Source organism: Lepidochelys kempii, chromosome 18 (assembly GCF_965140265.1).
Source record: "Lepidochelys kempii isolate rLepKem1 chromosome 18, rLepKem1.hap2, whole genome shotgun sequence".
Lineage (NCBI taxonomy): Eukaryota > Metazoa > Chordata > Testudines > Cheloniidae > Lepidochelys > Lepidochelys kempii.
This window is the reverse complement of record NC_133273.1, coordinates 2160778-2172920: the sequence shown is the minus strand read 5'-3', so window position 1 is coordinate 2172920 and position 12143 is coordinate 2160778.

Sequence of the window (12143 nt, the reverse complement as noted above, 5' to 3'; positions counted from 1 at the left end):
AGGGGAGGCTCTAGTAGCTTTCTTCCCCAATGTGGCTTTTGCCCAGACTCTGTCTTACCCATTCCATCGCTTCTTTAGTCATATCTGACTAATCTAATTGCCTTCTACGACAAGATAACTGGCTCTGTGGATGAGGGGAAAGCAGTGGACGTGTTATCCCTTGACTTTAGCAAAGCTTTTGACACGGTCTCCCACAGTATTCTTGTCAGCAAGTTAAGGAAGTATGGGCTGGATGAATGGACTATAAGGTGGATAAAAAACTGGCTAGATTGTCGGGCTCAATGGGTAGTGATCAATGGCTTCATGTCTAGTTGGCAGCCGGTATTAAGCGGAGTGCCCCAAGGGTAGGTCCTGGGGCCAGTTTTGTTCAATATCTTCATTAATGATCTGGAGGATGGTGTGGATTGCACCCTCAGCAAGTTTGCAGATGACACTAAACTGGGAGGAGAGGTAGATATGCTGGAGGGTAGGGATAGGATACAGAGGGCCCAAGACAAATTGGAGGATTGGGCCAAAAGAAATCTGATGAGGTTCAAAAAGGACAAGTGCAGAGTTCTGCACTTAGGATGGAAGAATCCCATGCACCGCTACAGACTAGGGACCAAATGGCTCGGCAGCAGTTCTGCAGAAAAGGACCTAGGGGTTACAGTGGATGAGAAGCTGGATATGAGTCAACAGTGTGCCCTTGTTGCCAAGAAGGCTAACGGAATTTTGGGCTGTATAAGTAGGAGCATTGCCAGCAGGTCAAGGGACATGATCATTCCCCTTTATTCGACATTGGTGAGGCCTCATCTGGAGTACTGTGTCCAGTTTTGGGCCCCACACTACAAGAAGGATGTGGAAAAATTGGAAAGTGTCCAGCAGAGGGCAACAAAAATGATTAGGGGGCTGGAACACATGATTTATGAGGAGAGGCTGAGGGAACTGGGATTGTTTAGTCTGCAGAAGAGAAGAAAGAGGGGGGATTTGATAGCTGCTTTCAACTACCTGAAAGGGGGTTCCAAAGAGGATGGCTCTAGACTATTCTCAGTGGTACCAGATGACAGAACGAGGAGCAATGGTTTCAAGTTGCAGTGGGGGAGGTTTAGGTTGGATATTAGGAAAAACTTTTTCACTAGGAGGGTGGTGAAACACTGGAATGCGTTACCTAGGGAGGTGGTGGAATCTCCTTCCTTTGAAGTTTTTAAGGTCAGGCTTGACAAAGCCCTGGTTGGGATGATTTATTTGGGGATTGGTCCTGCTTTGAGCAGGGGGTTGGACTAGATGACCTCCTTAGGTCCCTTTCAACTCTCATATTTTATGATTCTATTATTCTTATTTCTTTACATTCTGCCTCATCATTGATATACAATGCTACTCCACCACCTTTGCCTTTATTTCTGTCTTTCCTAAACAGCACTTACCCTTCAATACCCGTACTCCAGTCATGACGACTATTCCACCATGTTTCTGTTATCCCTACAGGTTTCACTTCCTGTACCAGTAACTCTAGTTTCTCCATTTTGTTACCTAAGCTCCTCGCATTGGTGTACAAACATCTTAATTTTTGTTGTATGGCTTCACTCACATTCTTTACCTGATTAGGCACAGACATTCTACCGCCAGTATCACCTACTAGACAGGTACCCACACTGCCCTTCCTCCTCATGTCCATTCTCCTACCCACGGCTGTATCCTTTCTTACTTCGTTTTCTTCCCTCTCAATGATAAAATCTGGTGTGGAGATTACCTGAACATCTCCCAATGATCTCTCCCGAATTCTTAGTTTAAAGCTCTCTTAATCAGTTGTGCCAGCCTCCATCCTAGACGTCTATTTCCCTCCCTACTCAGGTGAAGTCCATCCTGAGAGAATAGTCCTCTGTCCATGAATGCCTCCCAGTAGCCATACATCCCAAAGCCCTCCTTATAGCACCACTGCCTGAGCCATCTGTTGACAATCATAATCTTGTCACACCTTTGTTGCCCTTCTCTGGGAACAGGCAGAATCCCACTAAAGATCACCTGAGCCTCGATTTCCTAAAGCGTCTTCCCCAGCCTGGCATAGTCTCCCTTTATAAGTTCCAGTGAGAATCTAGCTGTATCATTTGTTCCCACATGAAGGACAATCAATGGATTCTTTCCCGCTCCATTTCCCCATCTGTAAAGTGGGAATAAGGGCCCTCAACAGCCTCACAGGGGGGTTGTGAAGCTAAAGTAATGAGTGTTTTTTACATGCTTGGAGATTCTCAGGGTCTGACAGTGACCTTGTTTTCAAAAAGCAGGGTGCTTCTGTAGTGATGGCTTTTAGGCTCACAAAACTCTCCTGCAAAAGACAAAAGCATGCTTTTTAAAAGATGCACTCTAATGTTGCTCCCTCTGGCTCTGACTCAGCAGTGACCTAGGTGTATTTCTCAAAGTGTTGGGCAATTTGCCAGTTCCTTGGCATCTGAATGGATTTATCATGACACATGGAGCAAGCATCATTAAGATATACTGGGAGCCAAGAAACAGCTGTACTAGTGTCTGCATTCATTTGACTTTTTTCTTCACTTCAAACACAGTACATTATACTGAGCACTCATTCCACTGGACTGTTTGTCCCTGGACCGTTTGTCCACTGGACTCTCTCCAATTTGTCCACATCTTTTCTGTAGTGGGGGGCCCAAAACGGGATGCAATACTCCAAATGTGTCCTAACCAGTGCAGAACAGAGGGGAATAATCACGACCCTCGATCTGCTGGCAACACTCCTACTAATACAGCCCAATATGCCATTAGCTTTCTTGGCAACAAGGGCACACTGCTGACTCATATCCAGCTTCTTGTCCACTGTAATCCTAATCCCCAGGTCTTTTTCTGAAGAACTGCTGCTTAGCCAGTTAGTCCCCAGCCTGTGGCGGTGCATGGGATTCTTCCATCCTAAATGCAGGACTCTGCACTTGTCCTTGTTGAATCTCATCAGATTTCTTTTGGCTCAATCCTACAATTTGTCTAGGTCCCTCTGGACCCTATCCCTACCCTCCAGCGTATCTACCTCTCCACCCAGTTTAGTGTCATCCATGAACTTGCTGAGGGTGCAATCATTCCCATCATCCAGATCATTCATGAAGATGTTATACCGTGATTTTGGTAATCAATTGATCTTTAAATATTCATGGTAAATGGGCCTAATGGCCTGTGATGGGATGTTAGATGGGGTGGGAACTGAGTTACTACAGAAAATTCTTTCCTGGGTATCTTGCTGGTGAATCTTGCCCATATGCTCAGGGTTTAGCTAATCACCATATTTGGGGTCGGGAAGGAATTTTCCTCCAGAGCAGACTGGAAGAGGCCCTGGAGGTTTTTCACCTTCCTCTGTAGCATCGGGCACGGGTCACTTGCTGGAGGATTCTCTGCTCCTTGAAGTCCTTAAACCACGATTTGAGGACTTCAATAGCTTAGACATAGGTGAGAGGTTTTTCATAGGAGTGGGTGGGTGAGATTCTGTGGCCTGCGTTGTACAGGAGGTCGGACTAGATGATCATAATGGTCCCTTCTGACCTTAGTATCTATGAATTTATGAATCTATGTTGAACAAAACCGGCCCCAGGACCAACCGCTGGGGCACTCCACTTGATACCGGCTGCCAAATAGACATCGAGCTGTTGATCACTACCTGTTGAGCCCGACAATCTAGCCAGCTTTCTATCCACCTTATAGTCCATTCATCCAATCCATACTTTTTTAACTTGCTGGCAAGAATACTGTGGGAGACTGCATCAAAAGCTTTGCTAAAGTCAAGGTAAATTACATCCTGTGACAAAGTGGGACTGTTCTTAATGTTTCCTCTGAATATTGTGGGGGTGCCTCAGTTTCCCCTATGCAGTTCTTAAGTATCTAGGTGGTGGGGTAAGGGTGTATAATCACTGCAGAGCCCTAGAGGGCATGTGTGTGCAGGAGTCTGGACACAGAGGATGGCCGACACCCTGTTTCCTGGCAACTGATGGCCTGGGCCCTTTCCCCCTGCAAGATGAGAGCTGAAGGGTTGGAGAACAAAGGAATCAGGTGACCTCCTGGCCTGGGAAAGGGACAAAGCCCAGAGGAGGAGGGGCTGGAGGGAGGAGTTTCAGTTTGGGGCTGGCTGGGGACATGGAGTGAAGGACAGACGTGGTTGTCTGGCTTACGGACCCCCAAAATGGACCCAGCTGAGGGGTCCTGTTCTCTGCACCTACAAGCTCTGTTTTAGACCATGTTCCTGTCATTTAATAAACCTTCTGTTTTACTGGCTGGCTGAGAGTCACGTCTGACTGCGAAGTTGGGGTTCAGGACCCTCTGGCTTCCCCAGGAACCCCATCTGAGCGGACTCGCTGGGGGAAGCGCACGGAGGGGCAGAGGAGGCTGAATGCTCCGAGGTCAGACCCAGGAAGGTGGAAGCTGTGTGAGCTTTGTGTCCTGAAGACAGGCTGCTCACAGAAAGGAGACTTCCCCAGAGTCCTGCCTGGCTTCATGGGGAGCAGTTCCAGCGCATTGCCCGGGGACTCCGTGACACATCCACCACTTTCCGCATATCCACAGAGCCAGTTATCTTATCATAGAAGGCAATCAGGTTGGTCAGGCATGACTTGCCCTTGGTGAATCCATGTTGACTCTTGCTGATCACCTTCCTCTCCTCCACGTGCTTCAAAATGGATTTCTTGAGGACCTGCTCTATGCTTTTTCCAGGGACTGAGGTGAGGATGACTGGTCTGTAGTTCCCCAGATTCTCCTTCTTCCCTTTTTTAGAGATGGGCACTACATTAGCCTTTTTCCAATCATCCAGGACCTCCCCTGATCGCCACGAGTTTTCAAAGATAGTGGCCAATGGCTCTGCAATCACATCAGCCAAATCTTTTTCAGAGTCACTGCTTCCCAGGATAAAATCCCTCACTGTGTAAGTATGGCCCACATTCTTTTTTCCTAGATGTAGACATTTATATTTATCCATATTAAAACGCATATTGTTTTCTTGCACTCAGTTTACCAAATGACCCAGATTGCTCTGAATCTGTGACCTCTTAGTTATTTACTGCTTCCCCAATTTCTGTGTCATCTGCAAACTTTATCAGTGATGATTTTATGTTGTCTTCCAGGTCATTGATAAAAACACTAACTAGTGTTTCAGATGTCATTAGTATTTGTATTCTAGTAACATCTCCGGCCTCCTTTGTGTGTGGCCCTTTACAAATGCAGAGCAAGAGAAAGTCCTTGTTCTGGAGAGGCTGGGTCTCCGGGGGAAAGCTAAGCTGGTCTTAAGCCTGTGTCTTCACTGGAAGCGCTCAGCTGCACCACCGTAGTGCTTCCGTGAAGACATTCACTACAGTGACAGGAGGGGCTCTCCCTTGCCGTAGTTAAGCCACCTCACCAGGATATGGTAGCTCGGTCTGTTGATTTTTCACACCCCGAGTGACATAGCTGGATCAACCTAACTTTTTAGTGTAGACCTGGCCAAAGGTGCCAATATAAACCAACGTAGGGCTGGTCTACACTGAAAAGTTACATCGACGTACCTATGTCTCTCAATGTTGTGAAAAACCACTTGAGAGCCCTACTGAATCCAACCTAACCCCCAGTGCAGACAGTGCTAGGTCAGCAGAAGAATTCGTCCATCCACCGAGCTGGTCCGTCTCGGGGAAGTGGGCAACCAACGGCGGTGGGAGAGGCCCTCCTGTCACTGTCGTGAACGTCCTCACGGAAGGACTACAGCAGTGCGGCTGCGCTGTGCTCACATAGTTACCCTGGTGCAAGCCTGGGAGCGGACATTCCTATTTGGGTGTAAACGGGGCTTTCTTCTGTTTAACGCAGGCCATAGCGGCACTGACAATTTTTTCGCTGAAAGTTTGGTCAACAATCAAAAAGTGTTTAAAGAAAACCATTGTTGCATGTTCACATTGTCTTCGTCTGTCAGCATAGCGCGTCCACACGTGAGGCAGTCACATCAGCAGTAAGAGCAATGCACTGTGGGTAGCTATCCCACAGTTCAACTCTCCATCTTATGCCGCTCGATGTTGTGGGAGACGGAGTAGATCGCAGCACATCATGGGTCCAGGCTCAACGTCCCATGATGCAGTTCTTTCTGTCCCAGTATTCCATGTGCTTCCATCTTCAGTTCGCGGCATTTTTCAACATCCCTTGTTTTCTGCTCGTCCTGCCATCTCCGTCCACAGGCATGGATCCTGCGCTGCTCTCCAGTGCTCTGCTAGCTGTCACTAACACATTACAAATGGCAGCAGAGTTGTTCTTGAAGTTACGAATGCAATGGTAGTCACAGTTGCCAGACGCGCTGTCCAGCCTGGATAGGGCAACATTAAATTACCATTGGCATTCATGGAACAGCTGAACACGGTGGATCATCGCTTTAGGGCTCTGGAAACTAGCACTGAGTGGTGGAATCGCATCAGAGTACAGTGCAGAGTACAGTGACTGCCATTTATTGCTGGACCCCATGGAAGACTTTTATGAGAGACGCCAATGCCCTAGAGAGACAGCCTCATCCTATGCCATTGAGTTAGAGGCCCTACTGCAAGTAGTAGAGAAGAAGCTCTGAGGCGGCCATCCTTCCCCTGATCGGGACTGTAAGTTGACACTGCAGTTCATGCAGGGCATCTGGGAACGAGAAGTGTGGGACACGCTGGCACCTATGCAGCCTTGCTACATGACATTCCAACAGCTGGAAGGAGAACTGCGTCAGCTGGCCTGGGAGAGGAACGTAGAGGGTACAATGGATAGGCCAGCCCAGAGGATAAACAACATGCAGCAAGCTGCCCTGCCAGATGGTGCTGTGCAGGCTGCTCCTGAGAGGTCTCCAACCCTGCAGTACCCCAGATCATGTGATGCTGGAGGCAGTGAAGGGCCTAACTGGGTTAGTCCAAGAACTGACTGTCCTCCAGAGATAGAGCCATGAGAGAATGGGACAACTGGAGGCACAAGTACTGCGGCAAGTGCAATAGCGAGGACGACACCCCAAAATTCTAGATGGGGAAATGGTCAAGGTAACCCTGATGTTAGTGTTCATGCCACAGTTGTGGACAAGAAGGCCACATAGCCAGGGGCTACCATCAACCTCCTCAGCCCCACCTCATGGCGCCAGGGCAAGTTGAGGCTCCCGCTTCTTTAAACTGCTAAAGACTGACACTAAGGGGCAGATGAAGGGCGTAGAGCTGGTGAGAAGTCCCCCAATAGCATCAGTGTGCAGAACTTCCCAATGTACCATACCAGTTGCAACCTGGCATCCCGGCCTGGTGGAGCCCTTGAACGAAGAAACTGTGGAAGTGAATGGTATCCTGTGCAAGACTCTAATTGCTTCAGGGTCTTAGGTCACAATCAGCACAGAGGATTTCTGGAGAAACCACCCTACCCTGGGCAAGTTGCATCCCATGCCTGTAGATATCCTAATAGAGGGAGCCGTGGCCAAGGAGTCTCCCATCAAGGAGCAATCAAGTTAGATTTATCTTTTCTTTGCCGAACCAACAAGGGTGCCTGACCTGGTGGTGCCTGGGACGAAGTACTGCTAGGCAGTACTCATGCTGTTAGGGACAAATGTCATCCGCACCAGTTGGCAGGATTTAGCTAACCAGTCCAGGAACTAATTCCCAGCCTGCCTGAAAGGAAAGTCATCAGTCTGGTATGCAGCCTACAAGCAAGTGGTCTCTGGCCGAGGGAGGCCATCCTTGAGATACACTGGCCAGTGGCCCATCTTGTTAAGAGTTGGAGAAGGAAGAAGTGAAGGCCCCCTGTGGTGCAGGGTGGGAACCATACACTATTCTGGTAGGACCTGATTCTAAGACTCACCTTCCAGAAGACCTGAGGGTGGAGGAAGGTATAACAGATGTTGAATACGGGACGGCTTATATTTATCTGCAAAATGTAGGACAAACAACAACTGTAATAAAGAGGAACCAGCATCTAGCAATAGCTTCAGTAGTCTACAGCAAGGCTAGCGTGAGCAGCAACATAAAATATTCTCCAAGACAAGCACTGAGGGAAGTGGCACAGGCTAATGCTGCAGTGCCAGAGGTGGACCTCAGTCAGGTAACTGTGCAGGACCCAGCTCATCTGAAGATACTGGAAGAATTGCTGCAGCAGAATGTAGACGTATTTTCTCAAAATGATCTTGACTTGGGCTGCACTTCCACAATCAAGCATGAAATACCCCTGATTGATACTATTCCTGTGAGGCAACCCTGTCGGAGAATACCTCCAGCACAATACCAGGAGGTCCACAATCACTTGCAGGGGATGGTAGAAGCGGGAGCAATCAGACTGAGTCAAAGCCTTTATGCTTCACCAATGGTGGTGGCATGGAAGAAAGATGGTTCTATGCTTGACTACAGACAGTTGAATGTTAAAACCACTCAAAATTCATTTCCTCTGCCCTGTATCAAAGAAGCCCTGAATGCCCTAGGCGGAGCCTGATATTACTCCACACTCAGGATAGTGGCAGGAGGAAATGGCAGAGTAGGAAAAACCCAAAATCACATTCACCACCCCTATGGGGCTGTTTGAATGTAATCGGATGCCTTTCAGTCTACAGAATGCCCCGGCTACCTTCCAGGGGCTGATGATGCATGTCTTGGGGGATTTAAACTTCTCAGCAGTACTGATTTACATTGATGATGTCATAGTGTTCTCCCGTACTTTTGAGGTGCATCTACAGCGCCTGGAGATGGCTTTTGATAGACTCCATCAACGCGGTCTCAAGCTGAAGCCCAGGAAGTGTCACTTGCTACGAGAAGAGCACATAGTGTCTGCCCAAGGCATTGCAACAGATCCAAATAAGATACAGCAGGTGAGGGATTGGAAGACCACCTTCTAACAGGAAGAAAGTGTTACAGTTTCTTGGATTTACTGGCTATTACAGGAAATACATCAAAGGCTACTCCAAACTGATAACCCCATTATTCAGATTAACTGCAGGTGAAGCCCAGACCAGAAGGAGAAATCAGAGGGGTCCCACTAAGATACCCAGTTTTGTTTGGACAGAGGAATGTGACCAGGCTTTCACAGAGCTGAAGACAAAGCTGACTACTGCACCAATACTGGGAAATGCTGATTACAGCCTACCATTCATACTCCAGACAGATGCATCCACAGAGGGGCTAGGAGCCATACTGGCTCAGGTTCAGTCAGGGAAGGAGAGGGTCATAGCTTATGCCAGCAGGGGCTTAACTCCCACAGAAAAAAATATCCCACCCATAAGCTGGAGTTCTTGGCGTTAAGATGGGCGGCTGCAGATAAATTGAGAGACTATCTACTCGGGCACCAATTTACGGTGCTGACTCAGAACAACTGCTACTGCTAAATTGGATGCAACTAGTCAAAGGTGGATGGCAAAGCTGGCAGAGTTCAACTTCGACATAAAGTGCCGGCCTGGGAGAAGTAATGCCAATGCTGATGGCCTGTCTCAGTTACCCTGGGAGGAGGTGACAACAGTTTTGAATGCTGGATGCAATGTGTCCTCCATAGCAACCCAGGGTGAATGCCAAAGGAATGCAACAGAGAGAAATCCACAGGCCAGGCATAGAATTAATCCCAGGCCTGCCTAAGGAAGAGTTGAGGAGGCTGCAGGAAAAGAATACCATAATCTCCTGAGTAAGGACCTACCTGCCCAGGCAATGGGCACCCAGGAGAGGCAGAAGGAAGAAACACCAGTGGGGACATTACTGAATCAATGAAAGGGATTACAGCTGGTAGAGGGATCCTTTACAGGAGGACAACAACGGGAGAGGGGCAGATCCAACAGGTGGTGCTGACAGAGAAACTACAGAGAGAATTGTTCAAAGCTCTGCACACGGCCACGTGACACATGGGCATTGACCATACGGTGGATCTCATCCGCTCTCACTATTATGGGCAAGACATGCAGTCCACCATCCAGGCGAGGTGCCTCTCTTGCTAAAGGTGCTGCCTAAGAAAGAGGCATCTCTGAAGGCAGAACTCCACTTATCTCAATCCACACCAGTAGGCCCCTGGAGCTAGTATGCCTCAACTTTCTCACCCTGGAGCCATCCTGGGGGGCATCGAGAATGTCCTTGTAGTCACTGACCATTTCACTTGCTAGGCTCAGGCATACCTTACTCATGACCAGCGGGCAGCTACCGTGGCCAAGGTGATGTGGAAAGAGTTCATCTGCCAATAGGGCATCCCTGAAAGGATATATACGGACCAGGGGAGAAATTTCAAAAGGTATCTCCTGGTCCAGCTTTGGAAACTGTTGGGGACTTCAAAGAGCAGAACCATGGCCAATACCCTCAAGGGAATGGAACTACAGAGTGGTTCAACCAAACACACTCATGGATATGCTGGGAACCCTGCATCCGGACCAAAAGGCGAACTGGAAGGACTATGTTGAGCCCATGACTCATGCCTATAACTGCACCCAGCATGCACCCAATGGGTTTTCCCCATTCTTCTTAATGTTTGGCTAGCACCCCAGGCTGATGGTAGATCTGGCCCTGGGTTTCCCCACTGGGGGGTGATGGGGTGGAGGTGGAGGAGTACATCTCCCAGCTAAGGGAATGCCTAGAGAGAGCATCTCATCAGGCTACACAGGCATCTGAAGCCACCAAACTTCACCAGAAACAGGACTATGACTGCCAGACACGAGAAGCCCCACTGACCCCTGGAGACAGGGTGCTTGTAGCCAGGGAGAAGAAAGGAAGACAGAAACTGGGAGACAGATGGGAACCAATTCCCTGTATTGTGATCAGAAGACCAGGGAACTTGCCTGTCTATACTGTACAGCCGGAATCAGGAGGAGGGGAGCAGGTGATACGTGGTAACCGGATTACACCATGCATGTTTCTGCCTATCAGTGGGGTCAATCGACCAGCAGACAAGGAGGTACATGATAAATGGAGGGAGCCAAGCTGCGACTTGAGGGAAATTTCCCATTGGAGGCAGGGGCAGGGAAGGAACTTCCTGGGGGCTCTGTAGATAGGCCAGGCTGCTATAGGGGAAAGAAAACCAGCAGGGGGGTGATGTACAAAGGGGATACCTGGGACATGGGGGATGGGCGGTGCAATGAAGGGGAGCCAGCGCTACATTGTACTGAGTCACAAGACCCAGACCCGACCCAGACCCAGACCATTTTGACTCAGACCCTCAGTACTCTGACCTGGAGGCAGAGGCAGATTTAGAGTTAGTGGGGCGTGTGCGCAGCTTCATTTTTGGGGTGGGGGGGCCCTTGGGACCCAGCCAAGAGAAAGAACATTCTCCCTCTGCCCCACCCATTTTTCATTCTTTTTTTTTCTTCCTCCTCCTCCTCCATTATAAGTAATAGGAAGTAAATGAAAATGAAGTGAGGTACCTTGATTATTTTTTGTAGTCTAACTTTTTTTCACAGCCCACTTGAAAATTGCTGAGGGTCTCAGCGGACCACTTAATGATCTTTCCAAATGCTGTTTGTACCTTTAGCTAACTATTGTAAAGTGCTTTGTATAAGAGCGCTTTCTAAAACAAAACTTAATAACCTTTCCTCGGTCCACCTGAATGGAGTTCTCGGACCACAGTTTGAGAACTTCTGGTCTAGAAGAAAGCTTATAATTGTGTCACACTAAGGTGAAAAATGTATACAAATAAAAAGTATAGATGACTCATGAATGGAAAAATAAAAGTTAACTTCCTCTGAAGAAATTTATTTGAAAAAAAATTTTATTCAGATAGCTTTTTTCTACACCTTTTCTTTACAAAATCGTCAATTAAGTCATCGTAAGTAATATTTTGTAAAGAGGCACGTTCCATTGTCAATATTGCCGAACTTGTCAAATGTTCCTGACTCATCGTATTTCACAAATAATTTTCACTTGTTTCAATACAGAAAAAGAACGTTCACCAGAAGCATTTGTGACAGGTATTGTTAAAAATATTTCCAGAATGGTTTCTGTTAGGATATAGATATTCAGGCCTGTCTGTAAAGGCCTGTACTTTAAGAATTTAGGTGTATTCTTATCACTTGGCTAGTTAGAGGTATAAAAGAAAGAATCAAAATCACTGTCTGCCAGTGTAAGGTCCTTCTCTTACTGTGACAGTCTGAGGCCCTGTTCTTAGGCGAAGGCCTTTGGCTAAGCAGCAGAGGCAGCCATAAGCTAGGAAGCGACCGGTCACATCCTCACATTCCAAACTAGTCACATTGAAATAAGGTGCTATTG